Raw genomic sequence first — 17,351 nt, 5'->3', positions numbered from 1 at the left:
CTGTGTATATATATATATATATATATATATATACATATATATATATATATATATATATATATATAACTCGTCTAAACATCAACCCAACAATGTTAGATCTGTAAATTTGCTTTCGCAATTTTTTTGTTCTTCCCTCGCCGGGATTCGAACCCATGCTACTGAGATATCGTGACACCTAATCGCCTGCACTGTAGCCGTCCCGCTAGACCACACGACCACCTGGGCTTCACAATAATAAAGCTTTCGGTGGCCGTGTGTTACCTTTCCTCGTCAGTTTTAATCTAGCGTCGTACTACAGTACATGATATATAAGGCATGGAGAGATCAGCTCAATTATCTATAGTAAAAGATCCTACAAATTAATGCAAGATACAGTCACAGAAAATAATTATATTTATAAGTACGTCTGAGTCAGTGACACCTCTACAACAGATTTATCCAACGGATCACCAGCAATGATGGTGATACATGGCTGTGTTCATTATGTATATTCAACTCGTCTAAACATCAACCCAACAATGTTAGATTTGTAAATTTGCTTTTGAAAATTTTTTGTTCTTCCCTCGCCGGGATTCGAATCCATGCTACTGAGATATCGTGACACCTATCGCCTGTACTGTAGCCATATATACAAAAGACATTATACCAAATAATACTTTTAATTGTAATAACTAGTTTTATTAAGGTCAATATCTCCCACCCACAAAAAAAGTATAACAATATGCGCTTATTTCCCGTACCTGAGGGAAATATGAGGATTTGTTCACCAAAGAAAATCATATTTCACGAGGGCATCGCCCGAGGGAAATATGACTTTTCGAGAGTGAACAAATGTGCATATTTCACGAAGCTAAGGGAAATTAATGTTTTATTCCATTGACTATACTTTTACTTACTTCTTAATATGAAATATTCATAATAGTTTTCTTATCCGTTTTGATTTATAACTAAACACAGCATACACAATGAAAATCAGTACCGATTTAAGGATGTCTGCTGCTCTAATTTAAAATAACAAGGATTTCATGTGATTGCTTAAAATGAAAACAACTTTGATATTTAAAAAAAATGAAGTAATAAAATCGATAGTCTCGTGTGTAGTTTTCAAAATACGAGACATTTAGAAGATGGCGGGAAAAGGGTTTTCTTCAGACTTTACTATTTGTTAACATTGGAATTGTTTTTTACCCTTTAAACCAAGAAAAAATAACAAGGATTTCATGACAAAAATTCAAATGGTCATCAATGATCTATTGAACAGATTTATAAAGACAAAAGTGGGTTCTCGTGTAAAAAATATTTTAATACATTTGTATGGATAAAACCTGAGAAAATCGAAAATATGACAAGAATTCAAAAACATGACCAGCAGACATCCTTAAAGTTAATTATTTATCTATTCTTTTCTACTTGTTTTAGATTTGAAATAATATTTAAAACAAACCGTATCAAAATGTTTTATTTAAACATTAACCATGCGTAACGTCGCACAAGGTAATACCGACGTTCAGAGGGGAAATGATACTCAGAGGGGAATATGAAGTTTTGTTCGACGGCACCAGTGATAGCTTCGACCAACCAAATATTGATTTCGTTATCAAAATCATCATGCAGTGGAGAATACAGATTAATAGATACCAACAAGACTTCCGGGCGTGAGATTGTTCGCTGTATTGACGACCCATTAGTGACCTTCGACTGTTTTCTGTTCCATTGGTCGGGTTGTTGACTCTTTGACTCAATCCCCATTTCCATTCTCAATTTTATGACTTTAATTATTTCATAACAGTTTCGTCGTCCTGTGTGTATACTATTTATATAGAAAGTTCTAAAGCAATCTATAACTTGTATCGATAGAACGGTCATATATAAAACTTACATGGTCGCTCTTGTAAAAGATGTATAGTTATCTTCTCAGTGAGTCGTTTTATTTGTTTCAATAAATAATTCGGATCAGTCATTGCACTATTTCTGGGAAAGAAAGAAACCTGATCTATAACTTAATCTTCCCAGTCCTAGTTTTCATACATTCGAAGACAATGACTACAATCGTTATAATATATATATAACAGATCCAAATGTAAATATTATATATGTACTGACCAGTGCAGCTACACTCGTGAATTAAAGTATCTAACTGGATATTGTTTGCTGGGAAGACGAATCCTGTTTGTAAACGATCAAATCAAAAAATATGATTTACTGGTATTATAAGTTGCGCTGCGATAAATTATATCAATCAATAGGATTTCAAAGGCTATTTTCTATGAAGCAAAGCAAGCAACTTATCTTACGTAAAACAAACAACATGATTGTAAAGAAGTGATTTTTACCTCAGCTGGTTTACCGTTGTTGGTTAAGACAGCCACGTATAATGATGCATTATTTTACCTTAATTTATACGTCTTATAGCATTGTTCGATCAAAGCATCAGAAAACTACTACTGCCTCTAATTCATCACCATCGTTTCGGAATATATAATGGTTTAAGTCCTTTTCTAGGGAGTTTACCATTCTCATAGCTAAACAACATGCCATAAAGAGAGAGTTTCCAATATACTAGACATCCCATCGTCCATGATAAAATGCTTCCAAACGGTTGATGTCAAGGACAAAACACTGCAGATGATATAGATGTCACTTGGATAATTAATGTATGTCATGCAAACGACACCTGATTGTTCTTTATTAGATTCATCATTGTACATTTTATGTGCATAAATTTTAGACAAGTTTGTTTATGTTCGGTTCTGCTTTACTATTTTACTTATAAACATACAAGATGTCAATGATAACTTGTTCTTATCTATTGTTATCGTTTAATAAAAATGTGATATAATATTCCCATTAACGAAAGACAGACTCAAGATATATGTTTTATAGTCACTAGACAATACACAAACTATATTATCGGAATAGAACTGCCTTTAATAATGTTTGCGGGTTTGAATGATGTCATTGTGGGCTGACACTTGTCATTTAAACAGAATGAACATTAATCAAAAAAAGAATGACCATCAGTTTCATTTTTATTATCCGATTTTTTTCTGCAACCACTTTACCAGTCTTGTTTCCATACAATTATTTCTATAGCTGTTAAGATTTTAAGGAAAAATTATCGATCAACAAATATCGATACTGAGAACAATACAATATCGCTCACAAAGAGAAATTTGTGTATTCAATAATAGAAAAAAAAACTATCCCTTACGACTGCAACGACAAAATTGAAGGTGTAGGCGTTTTATCGCATTCCAATTTTACATATTCCTTTATTACCGTAGCATTTTTAATTCCATATCAACAAAATCCAATGTACTTATGTCAAGAATTTAACTATAAACGGTGCCAAATCTTCGTGATTTCTGATAACATGTAAAAGTTTGGTTTTTTTTTCTCACAAAAACAAAACCCTCAATTCCGTTACCATATTCGGTTATAGATAATGTGAGTATGTCTATCAACATAGTTCTACTTCTTTTATAAAAGTAAGATTGTAAGCAATTTACTTCTATAATATACATGTTCAATACTTTTCATGCCCCCCCCCCCGGCCCCCTCATTTGTATGGTAAGGGTTTTATACAACATAAAACAAAGTTTAACATGGCTTTTGATTTAAAAATGTCTTTGTTACATGTATATAGGGCTTTTTTCTCTTTCTAGTGGATACTAAATCTTAAATCAATTAACAGTATCGTATGTTTATGAAATTTATTATTTTTTGCACTTACGTAAATTTGACATAAATTATTCAAACGTCTGTTTTGAACATGCTAGCCAAAAACTAGTACGCAATATTTAAAATATAGTTATTGCTGACTCAGTCTAATTGTACGCATGTAAAGATTATAATCTAACATTTATCGAAGTTCAGTAATGATCAATATTGTATTTTTTTAAATAGACTGTCATTTCAAACGTTTACATGTATTTATAATATGGATACTCGATAATAAATTATATTCTGATAATATTTAACTATTAAGAATCAAGTTATAAATATCGCAGCCTTAGTGTAAGAACTTAAAAATATCTAACTCAATAAATGTTATTGCATAATTATGTACCATGCCATTTACAGAAAATAACTACATTTGAATTTGATTGCTATTTTATTATCTTTTAAAATTGCAAATGCACATTATTTGTTTGGGAAGATAAGCATATAAGAATACTTTCAAAATGAATTTATTGGAAAATAGAACTTTATCGACTTGTGGGTAGTAGTTCAGTTGTATTTATGACTTGTCTATACTCGAAAGTACATTAGCCGATATTATTATTAGAACACAAATATTCACGGCGGATTAAGTGCGTTGATATTTTTGTCAGTTACTGCTAGCACATTGTAACGCGACAGAAAATGGCATTGGTTTAATTGTATTACTGTTAATAACGTCTTTTAGACCAATATCATCATGTCAAGGGTGTCAAGTGAACTGATATATATAAAAAAATACATATTCTAATTTTGCTGACTGATGAATATTAAAATTGAATAAATGAATTATTGTTTATCTTGAAGACAACAGAATATTGCACTAGTTCCAATATAATGTAGTTGTTGATTTATATTGACCTTCTTGTTCGTTTTCTTTTTTTTTCTTTTTTAATTCTAAACAAAAATCATCTGAATTTAATGTCTTTGATGAAAGTAAAAAAGATAGGATTTAAATATTTATAAAAAAGAGAAAAAAAATAACTAGAATATTGTTTATGTTTTCAATTTTTGGTACAAACATTGTAACAGTCTCTTATGCTTACATCATTACAGAAAATTTAAAGTAATTGTGTAATTTTGATCGATACCACGGTCATACATAAGACGTTGTACTTTACTGTATATCGACCATTATAGACAAACGTCATGCATTGTTGTGACTAATAGATTTTATGAGGAAGAAAAATCCGGTTTTTAAACGATTAAACAGTCTTAAATTGTTTCAAAAGACAATCATTTACTGGCTATTTTTATTTGGTTTGAATTGAAATAATAACAACCTAATAAGATTGGAAATGCAAAATCTATGACACGCAAGCGTTTAACCTATGTAAACTAACGCAACATACAGTTTGATGCTTCTTACCAGAATAATACCTTGCTTAAAGGAAGAAATTAGTATTCTGAACTTTTCGCCATTTTGTTTAGTTTATTTTGCAGGTTATTTTAAGGATTTTCTTATCCCAGGAATAGATTACCTTAGCCGTTTTGGCACAACTTTTATAAATTTTGGGTCCAAAATGCTCTTCAACTTTGTACTTGTTTGAATTTATAACTATTTTGATATATTAGTGTCACTGATGAGTCTTATGTAGACGAAACGCGCGTCTGGCGTACTAAATTATAATCCTGGTAAATTTGATAACTATTTCCCACAATATTGACACAGACTGGTGACTCCAAACAAAAACTAAAGATAAACATGATGATTTCAACTTTTTCATGGTATATTTCTCATTACTAAGCAGTTAATAATTCTCTGTCTCGTCGTCTGCTGTTTACACATTTACGCTAATATGTTACGCTTGTGCGTGCTACACAATAACACTTTATTATCATCGGCGTGTTTCTGAAAAACCCATTCTTTTGGAGTATTCGTTTACATTATTGGGATGATAGAAATGTGATTATACTTCTTTATAAAGAAAAATGTTTGACAATTTTGACATTGTTGATGTATTCGTTCGTTTTCAAATTGTTGTCAATAAAATAGTATTTTATAAGACTGACATACAAGTGAGATATTTAGCTAGCTTTAAAACCAGGTTTTATCCATCGTTTTGCCATGAGAAAATACCTGTACCAAGACAGGAATATGTCAGTTGTTTTCCTTAATTTAATGTGTTTGGCTTTTGATGAAGCCATTACATAAAGGCTATTCTGATATAATGTTTTCATTAAGTTTGGTATTTTTGATATTTTGCTTCTTATATCAAAACCAAAACATCGGAAAATATTTTTATATATAAATATATTCAAACGAATAACCGCCTCTTAACGTCTTCTGATTCCTGCCACCAGTCGACTAATTTGTTGCTGAGGTAGTCGCAACCATTCCTGATGAAGGGCATTGTTTATTTCATGACGTGTTTGAACCGGGTGTGTCCTTTCGCCCACTTTATGTCCAATTGTGTCCCATATATGCTCGATATGGTTCAAATCCGGGCTACGATCGGGCCAAGGAAGATAAACCGAATTCCATTGGAACAATTGATCTTCCTCCCCGATGCTAATTTCAAACTTTGGCGAGCTCTGAACTACATTGTACACGGGCCACTGTATTTCTGTTCGTAAGCAAAGGTCACCGAAATGGTCTTATCGTATGATAACCAGTAGCGATGAGTCAATCTCGAACAGTTTTTGTTTAAAGTCTACTGTATGGCAACCATCCTCTTTTTAGGATTGTATTGTTTGCAACGTGTTTCCTTCTGACCAACCTTCTTTATGCTTGATTTTCCCTAGCAGATGTTATAGGCGGTCGACCTTCTTGATCTCGGAAGGTCTTTAACATCGTTTGTTGCCGGATTTTTATTCTCAAAACGACTTATAGTGGAATGGTGATGACCAACCATACGTGCAATTGTCACAGCGACATACCTACGTCTCTCCTGCTAATAATCTTCTATCTTGTAACGTTGCAGTTGAGAGTTGTTAAGGACCCATTACATGGTGTCAATCACATAACTTTATTACTGATGAATGGTGAAAGTGAAAATCGTCAATATCAAATTTGACCTCCATTTTGTCATCAGTATCAACATATTAAAATTTGAAAAGCTTAGATTGAATGGTTCACGAGTAAATGCAACAACGTGAATGGAAATGCCATTTTACAATCTTTCAAGAACCATAACTCCTGAACGGTAAAAGTCAAAGTCGTCATTATTGAACTTGACCTATATTTTGTCATCAGTAACAACATATAAAAATTTCAAAAGCTTTGGTTGAATGGTTCATGAGAAAATGCACGGACACGACTGGAAACACCATTTTTCAATCTTTCAAGAACCATAACTCCTGAACGGTAAAAGTCAAAATCGTCATTATTGAACTTGACCTCTATTTTGTCATCAGTAACAACATATTAAAATTTGGGAAGCTTTGGTAGAACAGTTCATGCGTAAATGCACGGACACCACTGGAAACTCCATTTTTCAATCTTTCAAGAACCATAACTACTGAACGGTAAAAATCAAAATCGTCATTATTGAACTTGACCTCCATTTTGTCATCAGTAACAACATATTAAAATTTGGGAAGCTTTGGTCGAACAGTTCATGCGTAAATGCACGGACACGACTGGACACTCCATTTTTCAATCTTTCAAGAACCATAACTCCTGAACGGTAAAAGTCAAAATCGCCATTATTGAACTTGACCTTCATTTAGTTGTCAGTAACAACATATTAAAAATTTAAAAGCTTTGGTCGAACGGTTCATGAGTTAATGCACGGACAACATTTGATTGACGCCCGCCCGCCCGATACCCGCTCGCCCGTCCGCCCGCCCGCCCAACCGACCGACCGACCGATCGCCCGGCCGGCCGCCCGCCGTACATCTCCAAATCAATAACCGACATTTTTGTCACAAAAATCCGGTTAAAAATGAGAATATGCTATCCCGTTTTCTTACGGAGCCCCGCTAGGCACATGCAAAGAAAAAAAATATATTGTGCGCACAACTTAAATAAATTGTGCGCACAAAATAATATATTGTGCGCACGAAATAATATATTGTGCGCATAATTTAAATATTTTGTGCACAATTTAAACATATTGTGCGCACAACTTAAACAAATTGTGCGCACAATATGATATACTGTTCGCACTAAACAAATATGATGTGCGCCCAAAATTAGGAAAACAGTTTTCACTTTACCATGACCTCATTTTATGGATCATTGAACAAGGTTAAGCGGTCGTGGTTTAGGCGAAATCTCAGATACCAAATGCAATAGTTTTTCTATATTTGGTTGTATGGAACTATTTTAATGTCTTAATGTCCACTTGACATGTGTCATCTGACCTTGACCTCATGTCTAGAGTTAAGTGGTCTGGCAAAGTAAATTTTTCTGTGCTTTGGTATATTTCCCGGATAGTATAAACATTTACTAAGATATATTTGGTGTATGGATTGTTTGTATGGTGTAATTGTTTATCTTGCAATAATATTAATCTTGCCTTAATTTTCAGGATTCATTGGTCCGTGTTATTTGATTCTTGTTTGGTCTGTTTTTCAAATACTATAAGGAAAAAGTTACCTATATTTGTTTTATGGAATGATTGTAATGTATATATATTTGTCTGGTCGGTATCATCTGACCTTGACCTTATTTTCATAGTTTATTGGTCAATGTTTAATATCTTAGAATTGGGTCTATTTTATCGGATACGATAATAAAGGTATTGTTTAACTGTATTGAATGTACAAAATAATTATCAGGCGCGCATCTCATATAAGGTTTGTTTCTCAGATACATTTGGTTCTTCAATACAGCAAGAAAATCCCGCACCCAAAGGCGTGCTTCAGCTGGCCCATAAACAAAAATATGAAAAATATGTACTAGTTCAGTGATAATTGACATCGTACTAAACTTAAAGTGTTTCTCGTTTCTCGTTTTTTATATAGAGTAAACCGTTGGTTTTCCCGTTTGAATGGTTTTACACTAGTAATTTTGAGGGCCCTTTATAGTTTGCTGTTCGTTGTGAGCCGAAGATCCATGTTAAAGACCGTAACTTGACCTATAATAGTTTAGTTTTATAAATTGTGACTTGGATGGAGAGTTGTCTCAGTGCCACTCATACCATATCTTCCTTTATCTATCCATAATATATACAAGATACTAAAATTATCAACAAAGGCCAGAGGCTCCTAACCTTGGACAGTCACAAACATGCGGCGGAGTCAAACATGTTTTGTGAGATCTCAACCCTCCTTTTATACCTCTAGCCAATGCAGATAAAAACAAACACACAGCAAAACCGACAGTAAAAATCAGTTTAAAAGAAGTTCGTGTACCAGAATATGAAACAAATGAAACATAACAAAATGATAATGGTACACAAATTAACAAACTAAGGACTACTAGCCGTTACTGACATGCCAGCTCCACACCTCAATTAAACTGATTGAAAGATTATGTCTTAATCATATGAATACCAACACAATCCCTCCCGTTAGGGGTTGAGTATCATACCATCATAAAATATATGAGAAGAATAAAACCTGTATTTGTATGAGCTATGGTGAATATGTATATACTTGTTTATTGGCAATCGCAACGATCGCAATCAATCGCGCCACAAGTTTTTGAATAAATGATGCCCAAAAACGGACTATATTTAGAAAAAAAAATGAATCATAATTGCTGTTCTTGTTTTAAAAATATTCCACTGAGGAAAACATTTTCATTGACCATTCCTAAATTGCTTCGTAACATTTCAGTTTCATAATGTAAATGTATGCGAAAAACATTCTGTAAAATTGTATGTCGAAATTGATCAAAAATAGATACTTTAAGTGACCTCTTGTTCTCTCTTCCATTAATCAGAATGAAATTATAACTTGACCTGAAACATCTGTACACAACTCTTGAAAATTTTAAATCATAATAAGCATTCTGTACTATGACAGGAGCTCGATGTTCCGGATTGTCGTTTATTGGTGGGGTATTAATCTGTTTGTCGTTTTGATATAGTCATTTGGGGCCTTTTATGGTTTGCGGTTTTGGTGTGAGCCAACGCTATGTAAATAAGACCGTACTACAACTTGGATGGAGTCTTATTGGCACTCATATCGCATTTACTGATTTATATATGTATTCAGTTTTTATCTTTACTTGATCACAACTTCATGGTCATTTTTTTAGACTGATCACATTGTCACATTCTAATAACGAGCAGAAAATTTTGGGACAAAACAGTACTTAATAATGATCAAACATAGTCATTTTTAATAAAGAACTTGAACGTGTACTCAGTTTTCAGTGGATTTGACTTACTCTACACGTTTATATTGATATCTTTAGAGAGAATCCATATAATTCATTTAAGATGATGTCAATAAAACTTCATCATAAACTATAACCAATACATTTACCATAAACAGAGACGAACGGAAGGACGGACGTAAAGACTTCTGAATATAATGACCATATCTATCGTCGACGGAATATCACAAAATCAAAGTGAACTGTTGTGAATGGAGTTACATGTCAGTCAACATAAACAAAATCTAGAGATTTTCAGACATAAAGTATAATGCATAAGTGCAAATAGAAGTTTTATGTTTGCTACAACAAAACAGGTAAAATCGTACTATAAAAGTATAGATAAGTTCGATAGTGTCCTCGCTCTACTGCAAACTCTGATTCAAACCGTTCCAAAAAAACTCTGATATAAAGTGGAGGCTTCCAACGAATCTGTTTGTAAACCACGTTTCAGACGAAATTAAAGTAAGTTCTTCAGTATTCGTGTCCGGAGTCGATAAAAATGCAGTAACATTTTGTTTCTTTAGTATTTCCATGTAATCTAGTCCTATTCTAAAGGAAAACCTTATGCATTTCTCCATTATGTCACTTTAAAAGGGAAACATTGAAGCCCAGAACCATGTGTACGGTCAAATAATTAAACGCACACTATATTATTTTGTGCGCACAATATATTTAATTTGTGCGCACAAAATGTTTAAGTTGTGCGCACAATATATTTAAATTGTGCGCACACTATATTATTTTGTGCGCACAAATATAATTTATATTATTTTGTTCGCACAATTTATTTAAGTTGTGCGCACAATATATATTTTTTTCTTTGCATGTCCCTAGCGGACCTCCGTATTTTCTAAACGTACCACCAATCTTCAAAACCAAAATTTCATTTCTATGGAAGAATTCCGAAAAGGTGTTAATTATGTAATTTGTTGGAATTAAATCCCAATCATGTAAATGCCCGATTACTATTTATTTTTATAGAGACGGTAGTATACAACATAAATCAAAGTCTTTTGATCAAAATATGTCAATGTTATAAAAGATTTTATGTCGTGTTGTTGATAAATGTTTAATCAATTAATAGTAAGGTAAAGAAAGAAAATTTATTAGTTTTTGCACTTTATTAAATTTTTCATAAATTATTTCACTGTCTATCCTGAACTTACCTGCCAAACACTTGCTAGCTATAATTAATACCAAACATTTAGTTATTGATCATTCAGTGTAAGTGTTTGCATGTTGCATGTTATAATTAATTTCATATTTATTGAAGTTCAATAAGGACCAATAAATATTAAGTTATGCCAAAACAAGTTATATATACTACGGCTCCTGTGGGCGTTCAAAGCGTTTTTAAAGATAAAAATCTTAAGGGTACTGTAGAATTATATAGCATGCCATTTACAGAAAACTATATTTGATTTTGATAGTTTGTTGGTTTGTTTTTTTTTCTCTTTGCAAAATTTTAAATGTCAAATGTTTGGTGGGAGTTAAGATTAGCATAATCAAATCATTAAAAAAATCCTTGCCCACAAAATTTGGAAAATCGAAACTTAACGCCTTGTGGGCAATAATATTTTAATCGAATTGATTTCCTATACCTTCTTGGAGTACATAAACTAATAGAATGTGGAGGACACAAAAATACACTGCAGATTAAGTTTTTTTTTTTTCAGTAACTGCTACATGTAGCAATGATTGTAACGTGGTAGTTTGTTTTACATTTTTCTGTGTTTTTGTCATGGTTGCAATGTGTAAGACCTATATCCTCAAGTCAAGAGTTTCCAGTGTAATCATTAAATTGATATATATATTATTATTTTGGACAACTGATAAAGAACAACTTGAAGGATCACTTATGGCACAAAATGGCCTTAAATATCATAAAACACAAAAAAGGTCACAATTTGGTTCGTAAATCGGTCTTTTTTAAAAGTGTTCATGCTAAATACAAGAGTTCTTTTCATAAAAGTACTTTTTTTCAAAAGTAAGCCCATTTTGGACATTTTGTCAAAATATGATGATTGCGCAATTTGCAGAACTAAAATCTTTAGAAACACTTTGGCCGCCACCTCAATCCAAAATGTGTTGTAACCAAAAGATTTCAATTTTTTCATAAAATTCATCAATAAAAACAATTTGGGGTCGTGGATGGAGGCAAAGGTTAATTAAGCCAAAAACAATTAAAATTAGGGGAAAAGTACCCAAATTGACCTTAAAATACAAATAATGTTTATTTAAGGGGTTATAGCTTCATAACTTGTACAGAAAAGTGCCAGAAAAATATATTTTTGTCTTAATAGTATTATCACAAGTAGTTATATACGAAATTTGTAATTTTTTAGCCCAATTTAAAAAAAAACATCAACAATTTAGGGCCAATTTTAACCCTTCGTGAACCTTAGATGGTGGTGTATCAAATCTTTTTTAAACTAAAAAAAAAAATTGTCTGATTTTCTTAATTTTGTATCGCAGGGCAGGCGTTCTGAATGAACATTTTGTACGTAACTTCATATAAAATGTTGGATTTGTTCATTCTCAACCCTAGTTTGAAATTAATTGAGGGAAATTGGCCCTTACTTTTTATGCGGATGATCGGAAATGATACATACATGACATACACCAGTTTTTGCAGGACAACAGTACTGACAGTAGCAAATCTTTACTTGAAAACGCATCTTGACATTAAAAACCATTACCCAATGCCGTATCATGTCGAACTAATAAAACATTTCAATACAGCAGTATTGTCTTACAAAAGCACATCTGAAATCATTAAGATATACTTGTGATGTTTGAACGTACAATTTCCTCTCTTCCTGTAAGTGCAATATATTTTATATGTACATTTGTAACAGCAGATAGGGTGACAATCTTATTTTAATTAATGTTTAAAGGTTTTCGGAAGAATGGAAGTATAGTTTTTTTGTTGTTTTTTTTTTTACTGTGGTGCAATACATTAGCTTTCTCCAGTCCTTCAACGGGCGTTGTAATATGTGTAGGTGTAAGACGCGAAGTACACACATTTTACTTTCTTATTTTAGGAGAAGGGACTTCCGGTTCTTGGCGAGGTAGCAGCACAAAATTCCGCTCTTCCGAATACGCAATACTCTTGTGCTAAAACTATTTTTTGTATACAGAAAACTTGCTTGGATGCAACTGTATGAACATTTCACATATCGGTAAGAAAATTTTTGCAAACAATTGCTTAGAAAATGCTTTTTCCAACAAGTTTAAAATAGTTTATCAACTTTGCTACATGTGCCACTGAGTGTTGCCATAACGCAACGTCATAGATAAAAAAGAACAATACAGAACAAAGGAAACAGATAGCAACCGCCCAAAGAAAACAAAATGAACGATATAACCGAAATATTCGATCTACAAAAGATTAAGTCAACATTAGTAGGAAACACTGATCAGATCGATACAAAAACGGTGATGATTGCAATACTGAATACTTTACTTCATCTTAACGAAAAAATCGAAGTAATCGAAACAGATGTAAAGAAAATAGAAGACATCAACACAAAAATGTTATCGGTAATAGCAAGAGTATCGGAACACGAAGAGCTGTTAAATGACATCCAAATCAACAGCAAAGTAGTAGAGGAAAGTGTAGAAAGTATAGGGAAAATAATCAATACTGCACTGAACCATTGTGACAGAAATACAGACTCGATTGAGAACATTGAAGAAAGAATCCAGGCTATAGAAAACGGAGGCAAATCAGCACAAAAAGAAACAATCAAACAAATGCAAGACACGATCACGGATTTGAAATGCAGAAGCATGAAAAATAATTTAATCTTTTCCGGACTAGATTTCCAACAAAATGAAATATGTGATGCAAAAATTCAAAACTTCTTAGAAGCGGAACTAGGCATAAACTACCGCGTATCATTTGGAAATGTTCACCGCTTCGGCAAACCAGGCCTAAATGGAGTCCGCCCTATAGTGACACGCTTTATTTATCGAAGAGAAATGGAACACGTCCTCAGCCGAACTTATAAGTTAAAAGGCAAAAAATTTGGTATTAGCGAACAGTTCCCACCAGAAATTGAAAATAAAAGAAAAGATCTCTACCCAATTATGAAAAAGGCAAAAAGTGAGGGCAAAAAAGTGAAGCTTGTCCGAGACAAGCTTTATATAAATGGAAAACTATAACACAACAGCCTCCAACGACCAAACAAAAGAATATAGGGATGTTCTTCTCAGCAAAAACCCTCCTCGAACAATTACTGGATCCCCGCCAATACCACCACGTCGATTTAAACGCTCGAGAAATGACTCTGTCGAAGATGAAAACAAGGAAATTACTTTGTCAACCCATATGTAGAATGAATCGAGAGAATCCTTGAATGAGGAATTCCATATAGAAAATGAGCAGAACATTTTAAATATACTGTGTATTAACTGTTGTGGTCTAAAATCAAGAATCAATTATCCCGAATTTAGTGAACTAATTTACAAAAATGACATTGCTTGCTTTGTAGAAACTAAAACTGATGATTTGGATGACATTCGGCTTAAAGGGTATAACTTTATTTTGAAAAATAGGAAAAAAGTAAGTAGAATAAAGTCCGGGGGTATAGCTCTGTGTTTTAAAGAACACCTTCATGAAAATATTGAGGTTATAAAAACTGATTGCAAATTTGTTTTGTGGTGTAAAATATCAAAAATTATATGTTCTAACCAAGATGTTATACTAGGTATTATCTATATACCACCGGAATACACATCATACTCTTCGTCAAGTGCTCTCGATGAAATTGAAAACGAATATTTAGATCTCTCAAGCAAATTTGAAAAAGTATTTTTTATCGGTGACTTTAACGCGAGAACAGCAGAAGACAGAGATTTTATTTATGTTAATGAAAATGAAATATGTACTTATGATGAGGGTGTGACTGTAAACATGGTGTGTGAATTAAACGAAAAAAACTTGACCCGGAAAAGGAATAATAAAGACAAATGCAAAAACCGTTTTGGGAATCAGTTATTAGATTTCTGTAAAGGTAATAATCTTTTTATCATGAATGGCAGAACAACAAAAGATAGGGAAGGTAAATTAACATGTCGAAATGCTAGCGTAGTCGATTATTGCATCAGTAATGTATCTTTTTTACAAAATTTTTTAAACTTTGAAATTTTAGATTTTTCCAGTTTATATTCCGACGTTCATTCCCCTTTACTGCTATCAATTAAGTGCTTAATTTTAGATAAGGAAACACATAATGGCATTGATAATGGCAAAGATGAGAAAATAAAGAAATGGGACCCTTCAAAATCATTGCTTTTCCAAGAAAATATTGATACTGAAATGATAGCTATCTTAACGAAAGAAATTGAAGACACTAAGAACTTGACCCAATTAAGTATAAACTCAATGGTACATAAAATAGGAAATAGTCTATTAGATTCGGCTAAAAAGACTTTTGGCACTAAAAAAACTGTTTCTAAAGCTAGTATTATAACAAAATCGCAACGAGGCACGCAAAACAAACCTTGGTTTGATTTAGATTGCTCAAAGGCAAGACAACAATTTCGGAAATTTAAACGCAGAAAAAATCTGTCTACACATTACTGCAACCTCGCAAAAAGCAATATAAAAAAGTAATGAATAAAGCGCAAAAGAAATACAGGAAAGAAATCAGAAATAAAATGAATTCACTGAAAACTAATGATACGAAAGAATACTGGAAAATTTTGAATAACCGTGATGGCACAGTACAACCAAAAATAGATTTTGAAAATTTACTTACATTTTTTAAAGAACTAAATACAGCCAAAGACAATATAAACGATACAAAAGACACTTCTCAAGCTCATTGCGATTTCGATAATAACATCAATGAAAACCTTAATGTGCCGATAACTGAAGATGAAATTTTAAAGTGCGTAAAAAAGCTGAAAAACAACAAAGCCTGTTCAGATGATAAAATTATCAACGAATACATAAAATCTTCGCTTGGTCAGTATATGGAACTTTATGTCAAATTGTTCAATCTTATCTTTGAATCGGGGACAATTCCTGAATCATGGGTAATTGGGACCATTAAACCATTTTACAAAAATAAAGGTGATAAATACAACCCTAAAAATTATCGCCCGATTACAATTAAGAGAGTCCAAAATAAAAAAGGAAAATCCAAGAATGTCCTTTTTAGAGGTCGAAATTCGCTGTTATTGTGAATATACCTAATTCTGCAATTTCATATGCTAATATTCTGCTTTTGATTGGTATTTTTTTGCAAACAAACAGAGTTAGAAGAAATTTCTTCTCTGGCAAAGGAAACACATGGAGAAAAAAACATCATTAGTATGATTATTTTATTGGATATATATATATTAAATTTGCATTCATATTTTACAAAACATTAAAATCACAATGAAATGAAGAACAGTAACCTATAAATTAATAAAATGGAAAGCAATATTCGTTCTCTATATTTTTTCATAAAACTTTCCTGTCTTCTTGGAAGAAATTTCTTCCAACAAATTAGAAAATGTATCTCATTCCAATAAAATATACAATTTTAGTTAATAAACTCAACTTGTTCACTTCATTTTCATCCTCTCTCAAGTTGGAAAAAATTTCTTCCAAGTAATATCAAACATTCAAAATTTCTCCCATCAAATATAGAAACATGTAATACATCTACATATTAATTTCAATTTGTTTAACACAGATAGTTCACTTCATTTAATGTTCCTTCTTGGAAGAAATTTCTTCCAACTAATTAAAAAACTCATTTCTAATAAAGTGGGCAATTTTTGTTAATAAACTCAACTTGTTCACTTCATTTTCATCCTCTTTCAAGTTGGAAGAAATTTCTTCCAAGTAATATCAAATCTTTCAAAATTTTTTCCAACAAATATAAAATTAAAACTTGTAATATATTTACAATTTTTCTCATTTGTTAAACACAGAAAGTTCACTTCATTTAATGTTCCTTCTTGGAGGAAATTTCTTCCAACAAATAAAAAAATATAATTCATTACTTATAAAATTTAATGCAATTATAGTTAATAATCTCAACTTGTTCACTTCATTTTTTATCCGCCTATCCTCAATCAATGCTACAGTCTACGAATCTCCCCCAGTGTATTGCCAGACCCTCCTATTATGCGATTGCAGAGTATGAATCCTTCAGTTTGTTGCGTAACCCTCCTATTTCCTTGATGCAGGCTATGAATTATCCAGTTGATCATATTTCGTTTGTACACTACATTTACAAAATTCCAAGCTCTTTCACGATGACAGTCTGTCTTGTAATTATTAAAAAAAAAACACACAATATAAAAGTTATTCACAGTGTTCAATTTTTTTTTTCTTTTATCTAAATAATTTGTA

This window comes from Mytilus galloprovincialis, chromosome 9 (genome assembly GCF_965363235.1).
Source record: "Mytilus galloprovincialis chromosome 9, xbMytGall1.hap1.1, whole genome shotgun sequence".
NCBI classification, from domain to species: domain Eukaryota; kingdom Metazoa; phylum Mollusca; class Bivalvia; order Mytilida; family Mytilidae; genus Mytilus; species Mytilus galloprovincialis.
This window is presented reverse-complemented; position numbering follows the sequence as displayed.